This window comes from Drosophila willistoni, unplaced genomic scaffold (assembly GCF_018902025.1).
Source record: "Drosophila willistoni isolate 14030-0811.24 unplaced genomic scaffold, UCI_dwil_1.1 Seg169, whole genome shotgun sequence".
Classification (NCBI taxonomy): Eukaryota; Metazoa; Arthropoda; class Insecta; order Diptera; family Drosophilidae; genus Drosophila; species Drosophila willistoni.
The window spans coordinates 2629886-2640840 of record NW_025814128.1 but is presented as its reverse complement, the minus strand read 5'-3'; the positions used below and the strand labels follow the sequence as shown (position 1 = coordinate 2640840).

General features: G+C 42.2%; 2 pseudogenes; both read right to left on the bottom strand.

Moving 5' to 3' along the window:
- Positions 1–801: 801 nt before the first annotated feature.
- Positions 802–3393, bottom strand: LOC124460993 (annotated as a pseudogene).
- Positions 3394–5647: 2254 nt separating this feature from the next.
- On the bottom strand, positions 5648–10615 carry LOC6652723 (annotated as a pseudogene).
- Positions 10616–10955: the final 340 nt, after the last annotated feature.

Here is a 10955-nt window from a genome sequence, read left to right as displayed (position 1 = left end):
CTCATCCTGGATGTTGTCTGCTTCAAAAACGTCGGTAAACCGTTTGGCTTCTCTATCTGCGCCAATGAAGTTCTTCTCATTGTCACTACGTAGTTCAGTTACTGGTCCTCGTCGGCACATAAAATTCCTCATCGCAAGTATGCAGGAGTCTGTTGACAGGTCGTGGGCTAGATCCAGATGAATTGCTCTAGTTCTTAAACAAGTGACTAGAGCCACCCACCTCTTCTCTTGGCGTCGACCCACCGTCACAAGTAATGGTCCGAAATAGTCTAAACCAGTGCGATCTTCAGACAGCGGACCGATTAAAGGTGGAGTAGGGGTGGCACGCTGGAGTTTGCACACACCACAGTTCCAGATAACCCGGTGCAATACCCGGAGTGGTTTCGTTAGGGCCGCATCGATTCTCCCAGATGCACCTAGGATCACTAAGTCGTCAAGATAGGGTAGCAGTCCCTTCACTTCATTCGTCGGCTGGACTGGTCTGTTTGCAGCTAGGCGATGCAACTCGACTGGGAACGCTTCCCTTTGAGCAACACGAACCAAGACGAGTTCGGCTTCCGCACATTCGGCTGCAGTCAATCCATATTTTCCATGTTCACGCTGCTGACGACGGCATCGACACACGAATATGAGGACCCAAGTCATAGTCCTCAACAGTCGGTTGTACTCGGAGAATCTCTGAAATTGTATAAATTTGTCGTTAGCAACAACCAAGGCAAACTCAAACGGTGACTCTTCGACATCGGCCGCAACCTCGATGACTGTCAGATCGGTAGTTAATTGGGGCCACAAATCTTGTGGTTACTGTAAGAATTTAGGCCCGCACATCCATCGCGATTTCTGGCTAAAATCAGCTTGCCCTTGTGGTCTCGTCGCCTCATCCGCCACGTTGTCCGCGGTGGGGACCCATCTCTACTGGGAAGCATCTGTGGATTCTAAGATTTCTGTGACTCTGTTACCGACGAACTGCTTATAACGTCAATGAGTGCTGCATACCCAACGCAGCACCGTCTTGGCATCTGTCCATAAAATGACATCTTCCGCCTCCATGCAGTGTCCACTCTTCACAGCGTTCATTAAGCGCGTACCCAGCACCGCTGCCTGCAGCTCCAGTCCTGGAATTGACATGGTTCTCATCGGAGCGCATTTCGTTTTACCACTAACGAAGCTCACTCGTACATCCCCATTTTGGTAGATGGCCCTCCAGTACAGCCGCGTACGCCGACTCACTGGCGTAGTGTCGCGGGCATCGGAACAAACCCACTTATTCTAACTGATGGCGCCATTTCTGGAAGGCGCTGTTGAGTTCCTTTGGTAATGGTTCATCCCATAAAACATTCCTTCGCCAAATCTCGCGTAATAATAACATGATTAAACTGAGGAATTGCCTCTTGGTAGGAACATCCTCCTTGATCCTCTGGTACTTCACATTAAACCTAAATTCATCGGTCGCTGGCTGCCAATACAATCCAAGAATTTTCTCCTCTGCTTCAGCCCACCCAACTGTGTTGGTGGTTCCTTCATGACCTAAGGACTCCACAACCCTAGGTGAGTTGGATTGGAATCGGCGTAGCTCAAGTCCTCCAGTCTTGTGTATGTCTCTGACCCTGGTAGAGACTGCTATAGCTTCGCCCTCAGTGGCAAAACTGTCCACATAATCGTCCACATAGTGATAATCTATAATAGCTTTGACCGCACGTGGGTCCATTTGTTGATGACGCAGCGCATTAAGCGTCATGACATGATGTGCGGCACTTGAAGAATAGGCAGCTCCAAAGGTCATCAACTGCATCTCGTACACATCAGCTTCTCGTTGTCTATCTCCATCCCGCCACAGGAACCGTTGAGCACGTCGGTCCTGGGGCTGTACATAGACCTGGTGAAACATTTCTTTGATGTCTCCGGTGACCGCAACAGCTCCTTCTCTGAAATGGAATAGAACAGAAAGAAGCGGCCTATAGAGCTGTGGTCCCTTTAAAAGCTCTGAATTCAGTGACACGTTGCCCATTTTGGCAGCCGCGTCAAAGACTAGCCGAACTTTCCCTGGCTTATTCGGGTTCGTCACTGCGAAATGTGGCAAATACCATAGTTTGCTGCTGCCGACTGCAGTGTCTTCTTCTCGCTCTACACGTCGGGCGTATCCTTTACTTATGCTTATCCTTATCCTTTAGACTCTTGGGCAAACTGTTTGTCTCTTACTATTTTTCTTTCAACAGTTTCCAACCTATTTAATGCCATTTTATAACTGGAAGGTAGATTCACGTTGTCGCGTTTCCAGATTAATCCCGTCTGGTACCGCCCGCGTAATTCTACCGTCGTCTCGTTCAAAATCCTTTGTGCCCGTATGTCGTCTTCTGAAGGGGCTGGTGGAGTTGGCTTCACCCCCAGGTTCTCCAGTTCAAAGTATTCGCTGACCATCTTATGAACTTCATCGGTGTCCGTTGTGGTAAATAGACATGGCTTTGGTGCAGATCTATGTTGATGTTTGTGGAACGTCCCAGAAACATCCCATCCTAACCTAGTAACGGCCACGTACGGTCCTCGATTGGAGGTTTCCCAGGTGCTAGATGGCACGACAAGGTACTTGTGATCCAGGACTATTAGGATCCTAGGCACGGCGTTAGTATATGCCTCAACTGGGAAATGTGCTTGTGAATTGATTATTTGGAGGTAGTCCTGATTAAAGGTGTGTCCTAAGGCAGCTAGCGCATCCCTTATATCGGCTGGATCAGTTGAGTGGTGCAATCCCTTGATGACGATGCGGTATGCACGCTCGTCCTTTGGCTGAAATGTTTGAAAGAGCTTCGACTTTTCAATTAATAAGTTTTTGAGCTTAGTGAAGCTCTCTTTGTCAGGTGTATTAATCCTCACACATCCGTCTCTGCCCGACTTGTAGGTAAAGTTCTGCTTTCCAATGACCGCAGATACGTCCGATAGCATGTCCTTTATGTTAACAACACCCGGAACAAAGATTGGGGGGGGCTTTATTATCCGCACAGGTACTCTGGGGGCCTGCTCTTGGATTGCTTCTCCTCCTTCCATTTTATCGTCGTTGTCCTCCTCTTCCTCATCACTTGAGAGAATTTGGAACCTGTTGCTGCTACTTGAGGCCTCCTTGTTGCCAATATTCGGAGCATTGGTGATACCGGATTGTCGCTTTGTGTGCAATGGGGTTTTTCTTTTCATTTCCCCAGGCTCGGTGCTTGAGGAGCTATTGTCGCTTTCGCTCATATGGATGACTCTCTTGGCTTTGGGTTTGGTTTGTGAAACCTTAGCCTGTTTTGGCATTGATGCACCTCTTGCATGATTGGTCTGCACTGGCTTTGGCTTTGGGCTATACTGCCACGATGGTGATATTGGTATTGGTGCGTTGGTTGTGGATGGCGAGTCCATTATGCCTATTAAGGCCACCTCCGCCTACAAGTCTGTGATGATTATAAAATAATCTCTATGCCCGAAAGTATGCAACACTTTTCTGTCACCCTCTGATTCGCTAGCCAATCAGGTAATATGAGCTTAAGGCACCGTTACTTGGTGCAGTCTTTGCAAGTTTGTCAGAGAGAGAGAGAGAGAGTACGATTCCGATTTTTAATTGTCCGCGAACACGTCCGTCTGCTTCAACTGTCGACACAAGACTAATATTACATATGACTGACCATGCTCGACATCACACCACCTAAGTAGGTTTTTTGCCACATACTCTCTAAATCGACCATTTATGTTTGAAAGTACCACTCAATAATAAATTTACATTTTTTCCCCATACAAAAATGGGCGTTTTTAAGAAATCACCAAAGTATAAAACATTCGTATGTGATATGCATATTCCCATATGATATGGATGTTCCCATACGATAAATGGGCGATATTAATATTTTTACTTTTTAGTACATTTTTTCCATATATATGGTCGATATTAAATAAATCGCATACGTTATGATATATTTTCATATGATATGAGAAATTTTGAATGTTGAGTAAATTTTTTTTTTTTTCATATATATGGGCGATATTAAATAAATCCCATACGTTATGATATATTTTCATATGATATGAAAAATTTTAATGTTGAGTAAATTTTTTTTTTTTGGCAGATCTAACCCATCCACTGCATGCACATTCTTCAATTCCTACTTCTTGTTCTTATCATGTCCACTGATCTGTAAATATACCCTCTTTGTTGGCTTTTGGGTTGTCATATTTTTGAACCATTTGACTGCAAGTTGACTACGTTCTCCATTGAGGCCCAAATCCTTGAATACATTTGGTTATATCTTGCTTTATGCGCATCTCCTCTTCAAAATTCGTGTACAGTACTCGTCGTTTGCCTTCCCTGTAATCGGAGTCCACAATTGTGCATATCACGTTAGCTAGTTCATCTAACCAGACGCTAAAGTCGACGACAGTCGGGTAAGGCTTTATAGATGCGGCGCGTCTAGCCCAGTCCATTCTCTTGCGGCAATTTCGAGGTTAGTTCATCTAACAGGGTTGGATTAGCCAGGTGTTGGCTCTCGTTGATGAATTGTAAAAACGCAGCCAGGTTACTCACGCGCGTAGCAATTGGAATGATCTTTGCTAAATTGTGCTCTTGTATCGGCTGAACTTCACGTACGCTTTGTAGCTGACTGAGTACAAGCTGCTCCGGGCGCCCATAACGAAATCTTAGTTGGTTTATGACGGCTTTCGCATTTTTGGGGTGGATTAGCAGTGATTTAACAGTTTCACGTGCATCGCCCTTAAGAGCTTTAACCAAACGCTGATTGTTCTCAAAGTCCGTACATCCATATACACTATAATTCCGTCGCCGGGTGCGACGCTCAATAGTCCATCAAATAGGACTGCACATATAACCCACTGTGGTTATTCTTGGTGCCTTAGCTTTGACACCCACTGTGATGACACGCAGCTCCGTCGCCAGTTGCGACGTTCAATAGTCCATCCAATAGGACTGTACATATATCACCCACTGTGGTGATTCTTAGTTTTGTCGCCAGTTGCGACGCTCAATAGTCCATCCAACAGGACTGCACACATAACGCACTGTGGTTATTCTTAGTGCCTTCGCTTTGACACCCACTGTGGTGACAGGCAGCTCCGTCGCCAGTTGCAACGTTCTAAAGACCATTAAATAGGACTGCGAATAAAAAACGTCGCTCTCTCTCAGCCGATAGTTTGCCTTTAACAACCGCTGTCTTAAGTTCAAACGCATCTCGTTCAAAAGTAATTCATTGGATGTTTTATTCTATAAAGATTAATATTAAGAGTATATGTGTAAGTATAATTAGGACCTATTCTTACCGCAGTGTGCCCTTCTCGGCTTACACAACAAGAGACGCAAAGAGGCGCCAAATAACTTAAATACAAAATACTAGATACTAACGGCTATAGCTAGACGGTGACTATCACTCCCGCTGCTAATTATTCGGTGATCAATTCCCGTCCCGCGAAATGGGTGTTAAAATTTAAATGGTCCATAAGTACGCCCAAATCATTCATATTATTTAGACGTTCTAAAGGACTATTGTTTAGAAAATAAGTGACCAGTTGATTAATGTGAAAAGCAGAGGGCCAAGATGACTACCTTGAGGTACACCAGAAGTCACAGGAATGGAAACGGAAAAAGAAGACTTTTTTTTTTTTTTTTTTGTTATGCGAACAAGGATGGTGTTTTATTCGCCCAATATGCGAAAATCTCGTTCTCGCCATTGTTTTACAATACAAAATTTATCTTTAACTTATGATTAGGCCACGATTCTAATAATATTTCCAGGAGTCAATGGATTCTTGATTTTTTTGTTTGCTCTTACGCTCAATTAGACCGGCCAAATGCTCCGAACGCATGGACAGCGAGTTTTTCCACCAATTGTTGATAGGGACTCAAGGGTTGAGTGCCCATCACTACATGACCAAGTTTTGAATCAATTTTGGCATTGAGCCGGGCATTTCGAATCAAGTTGACTATCCAGCATTCGGCTTCGTTGGGCTTCATGTTCAGCTTATGCTAATGGTGATGCACTGGTGGATACGGCAGAAAGTTTCAAAAATCATTAGACGCGCGTCCTCGACGAACTCATTAAGGCAGGCCACAATGAAGAAATCGTTAAGAATGACTGTCTGGCATTCGTGCAACTTAAGACGAGCACCCTCAAAATCAAAATTCACATACAGGCACTCGAGGAATTCGGTAATGGGATCGCGGTATGTATACGACTCCTGTTGTATAACCTGCAATGCCGAAACCATTTGTGGGAGTGCCACCTAAAAAACACATTTTTGTTTCGAGACTTCTCCCTGATGCTACATCGGATGATGTCATGGCCCATATTCGGGCTAAACTGAATGTCTCCAATATATCAATAGAAAAGTTCAAATTTTCATATTCTAGAGAAATTTCATCTTTTAAAATCAGTGTTCCAATTGAGTTCTTTGACTGTATCTGCAGTTCTAGCTTCTGGCCGAAAAGCTTAATTGTGAAGGAGTTTACATCCAGAAAAAAGAAGACACGGGGCCAAACAAGGATTCCTTCACCATCTATTTCTCTTTCTTCCTCATCTATTCCCACTCCTTCCTTATCTATTCCTTCTTCTACTCTATCAAAAAACTAACAACTTCCTTCTCTGTCGGCTATCAGAATGTCAGAGGCCTTAATAGTAAACTTACTAAACTCTTTGTAGATGGTCTGTCTTTTGATTTTGACCTAATTGTCTTTACTGAGACTTGGTTAAAACCTGACGTTTTTGACGCCACAGTTCTACCCTCTAATTTCAATATTTTTAGACGTGATCGTACTAATCGTAGGGGTGGTGGAGTTCTTATTGCTGTAGATTCCGCCCTATCATAGGGTCTGATAACAATACCTGTCTCAAGTACTATCGAATTTATATGCGTTAAGGTATCTTTTACTCGTTTTTCCATTTTTGTTACCTGTTCTTACATTCCGCCCCAATCGGAATGGCCAACCTATTTACTACACTTAGATTCTATTAAATTTATAGTTGAACTACTTTCTGACAGAGACTTATTAATTGTCCTAGGGGACTTTAACCTGCCCACTATGACTTGGTCAACAGTTAATGGTAGCAAAACGTTGCTGCCCTCTGGGTGTCATGATTTTATTGATGGTCTGCTTGAGCTTTCGTTGGCCCAGCTGAATTCGATTTCTAATACGTCTGGCAGATTTCTGGATCTGATTTTTACTTCTGATCCTAGCTTTTGTGAAGTATCTAGAACTAGTCCAATGGTGTTACCAGAGGATAGTTATCATCCAACTTTAGAGTTATCTATTGAGTTTTCCAGCCGCGAGCCCATCTCGCAGTGTGATCCTACGGTAAGCACCCGATGTTTTCGGAAGACTGACTTTGTCGCACTAAACAATGCCTTTCTTAATACCGATTGGACTAATTTATACACTTGTACGGATATGAATTCCGCCATTTCTGTATTTTATACCACTGTTGACTCGATCTTTAATGACTGTGTACCCCTAGTGTCTTCTGTGGTGACGCAAAAATCACCTTGGTTTACGCGGGGGCTGTCAAAACTGAAGAATCTTAAGTCTAGGTATTACAAAAAATATAAAGTCACGGGTTTATCATCGGATCTGTCTCGTTACTTGGTTGCTAAATCGAATTTTATTGTTTCTAATTCTAAATGCTATAATAATTACTTACAACGTTGCTAGTTGCAATTCTCCGAAAATCCTAAAGAGTTCTATAGTTTCGTTAACTCAAAGCGAAATTCTAACTCCCTTCCATCGTTCGCAGTTTTTAATAATGATCCGGCCTCTTCTGATCAATCTATTTCTAATTTATTTGCTAACTTCTTCTCGACTACGTACATATCTACTAAGTACAACTCTAGCCAGATATATCCATATCCTATAACGAAATCCAATTGTATTCTTAATCCTATTATAACGCAAAGTTCGGTAGCTAAGGAACTAATGACGATTAAGCCGGTATACTCACCGGGCCCAGACGGTATTCCCGCTTGTGTCCTGAGGTTTTGTGCAGAGTCATTGTGCTCGCCTTTACTTAAGCTTTTTGAGTTGTCCGTTACACTGTCCGAGTTTCCAACTATATGGAAGGATTCGTTCATTTTACCTCTTCACAAATGTGGCAATAAATCCGACGTCACTAATTACAGAGGAATTTCTAAATTGTCAGCGATACCTAAACTGTTTGAGAAAATTATGACGTCTCAAATACAGCATTTATGTAAATCTATTTTTTCGCCATACCAGCATGGGTTTGTCAAGAATAGGTCTACCACAACTAACCTTTTACAGTTTACATCTTTTGTAATCCAAGGTTTTAAGAAACAAAAGCAAACTGATGTTATATATACGGATTTCAGTAAGGCTTTCGATTCGGTAAACCATGCCTTATTATTACATAAGCTGAATTTAGTTGGCTTTCCGGATGCTCTGCTTGCTTGGATTTCACAATATCTAAGCAATAGGAGGCAGAGGGTTCTTTTTAGGTCCTCTCTTTCTAAGATCATTTGTGTTGAATCGGGAGTCCCACAGGGCAGTCACCTTGGCCCATTATTATTTACCATTTTTATTAATGATCTCCCCACCGTTCTTTTAAATTCCAAAGTTCTTATGTATGCCGATGATGTAAAAATCGCTAATCGCATCGTAGACTCTCTCTCATGTCATACCTTGCAAGTTGACCTGAATGCTTTTCAGGGGTGGTGTAGGACTAACTTGTTATCTCTAAACTGTTCTAAGTGCAAAGTTATGTCTTTCTATAGAGGTTCTCCCCAATTAACGAGTTACTTTTTAAATAATTTCCCGTTAGAAAAAATTAATAATACTTCCTTGGTTGTAAAAGATTTGGGGATCTTAATCGACAACAAAATTAGTTTTAATCAGCATATATCGACTACTGTTAGTAGGGCTAAGAGTGTTCTTGGCTTTATAAAGCGCTGGTCGAAGGAGTTCAAGGATCCATATATTACCAAAATACTTTTTACTTCTTTAGTCCGGCCCATATTAGAATATGCATCTTGTGTTTGGTTTCCTCAATATGAGTTTTATCAAAACAAATTAGAATCTGTACAAAAACAGTTTTTACTCTTTGCCCTTCGTGATTTGCGCTGGGATCCAACTGTACAACTTCCATCTTATTCTAGTCGACTTCAGTTAATTAACCTTCCTTCTTTAACTAATCGTAGAACAATGCTTGGTGTAACTTTTCTTTACAAACTTTTGAATGGTGAGATTGACTCTTCCGAGCTGTTGAGCCAAATTAACATTTCTGTTCCATCTAGAATGACCCGCAATTTCACACCGCTTATACTTCCCACTTGCACAACTAACTATTCTCTGCATTAACCTTTTCGTATACTATGTAGTGACTACAACAGACTTTGGCACGTTAGCGGTTCCGAAACATCGCTTCCGGGTATAAAAACTGCGATCTTCTCATTCCTCGCTCGTAATTAGTTGTAATCATCTTTATTTAAACATATCCTGTTTTCTTTTTATATGTAACCTATTCTCTCATTACATTTAATATTTTCTATTTCTTTAGTTTAATTTATGTTTATATATGTAATACGCCTATGCCCTTAGGTCGGAGTGGGTAGAGGTTGTAACATTAACTTTACTTAGGGTCATTCGTAACAGGCCCGGGCCTGGTGTCATATGGGCCACTTGTTCGTACTGAGCGTTGTACGACTACGTCTATATATAACCTTTATCAAATCCTTTAGGGCATTGCGACGGGTACGGTTAATGACCACGGCGGTGGCCAAATAGCGCATTATGTGCGGGCATATGGTCTGAATGGCATTCAAATACAATGGCTTATACAGGAACATCTCGATAATCAGATCCCGGCCTTTCGGATGATTGAAGAAAACCAACACCGACCAGTGAATGAGCCAAGTCGGCTGCTGCAGGGCCTGAATGGTTGAAAAATTGGCACTATCAATGTAATCTCGCAGACGTGTCAGATCCTCCAAAGCCGTGTTCCAGTTCAATGTTAGAATTTCAGCCGCCAGTTTACCCCACAAAACATTCAGATAGTTCTTATCATTCGGAGCCATGACAATTAAACAAAAATACAAATATGAGGTGGACTCCCGATAGTTGCCGCACTCGTACAAATACTTGGCCAACTTGTAGGCGCTATATAAATGTTCCATTTTAAAATTGTAATCCTTTTGCAAGGCATTAACAAATGTTTTCGAATCCTTCATGCTCTCGCCGTTTTTCAGAATATCGGTGGCCTTCATGATGGGCGCCACTTCGTTCTGCAACTGCTTGAGCGTAGCCAGCACCTCGGCTTTTCGCTGCACTAGCTCTTCGGGCATCTCCTGGCTAAGATTCAATCGCTTCCATGTGTCCATAGTGTAATCAATCATGTTCGTCTTGTTTACGGTCTCCAGAATGTATTCCAATAGTTCTTGTTGGTTGTAGATCTCCTTGCCGCACAAAAATGCCAGAAGAGGTAATGTTAAATGCCTGTCCAGATATTGACAGTTGATACGTGTTAGATCGAATTGCGCCATAATTGAAGATGTTTTTCCACTATTTTCACAAAAAAATTTATAAATCAACTACAAGAAAAATACGCGTGCAAACCGCGCGCAGTGTGGCCAGAGATGAAAAGAGACTTAACCAGAGGGCCGGGGCTAACTTCGACCGCGTCAAAGTTTGTATACCCTTGCAATTTTTTTGGTAACTCTTTCCTTACCTATAGCCATCAAAGTGGAATAACGTTTAAGCTAAAAAGGCTAATGTTTCCGAAAGAACGGCCTACATAGGAAATAACGAAGATATTGATCAAAGTCACTGTTTTCCACCGATCGTTCCTATGGGAGCTATATGATATATATACCTGATCCTTACCAAATTTGGAACAGTCATTAACAGATATATTAAACTAACAAATGTTTAATTTGAAAGCAATCGCGTCAAAAGTAACGAAGTTATTGAGGAAAGT